Consider the following 749-nt stretch of genomic DNA (forward strand, 5'->3'; position numbering starts at 1 on the left):
GTTATGAGTGTCAGGTTTAGACTATGTCCAAGGTCATGTTGAGGTCTGGAAGCAGTGGGTGGATGAGCAGAAAGAACACTTGGGGGGCTAGGCCGTAGGCAGTTCAAAGATGATTTTATTCAGCCGCAGCTCTCATCAACAGCTTTCTCACGCTGTCTGCCCTGCCTCTACTGTCTAATCTGGCTCCCACACACAGCTATGTGGACCCTGCCTTCAGGGTCAGACACTAAACTCTTTCTCTCTGAGCATGAGCAAGCCGAGCTGTGTCCTGGCTCCCCCCTGTCCATCTGCAAGAAACACACTCCATTTTGCCTTCCTGGTCCCCAATTTGCACTTACGAGTAACTGAGTGCTCGCTTCGGCAGCACGTATACTAAAATTGGAATGATACAGAGAAGATTAGCATGGCCCCTGCGCAAGGATGACACACAAATTCATGAAGCGTTCCGTATTTATAAAAAATAAAGCCGGGCGCGGTGGCTCAAGCCTGTAATCCCAGCACTTTGGGAGGCCGAGGCGGGTGGATCACGAGGTCAAGAGATCGAGACCATCCTGGTCAACATGGTGAAACCCCGTCTCTACTAAAAACACAAAAAATTAGCTGGGCATGGTGGCGCGTGCCTGTAATCCCAGCTACTCAGGAGGCTGAGGCAGGAGAATTGCCTGAACCCAGGAGGCGGAGGTTGCAGTGAGCCGAGATCGCGCCATTGCACTCCAGCCTGGGTAACAAGAGCGAAACTCCGTCTCAAA

General features: G+C 51.9%; 1 non-coding gene across 1 annotated transcript; it reads left to right on the forward strand.

Annotated features, from left to right (window-relative positions):
• Window positions 1–348: 348 nt before the first annotated feature.
• On the forward strand, window positions 349–455 carry LOC119473767. The gene has a single exon (XR_005202989.1). It is a non-coding gene; the product is annotated as a U6 spliceosomal RNA (small nuclear RNA).
• Window positions 456–749: the final 294 nt, after the last annotated feature.

The sequence above is a fragment of the Cebus imitator genome, unplaced genomic scaffold, assembly GCF_001604975.1.
Source record: "Cebus imitator isolate Cc_AM_T3 unplaced genomic scaffold, Cebus_imitator-1.0 Scaffold181, whole genome shotgun sequence".
In the NCBI taxonomy this organism is placed as follows: Eukaryota; Metazoa; Chordata; class Mammalia; order Primates; family Cebidae; genus Cebus; species Cebus imitator.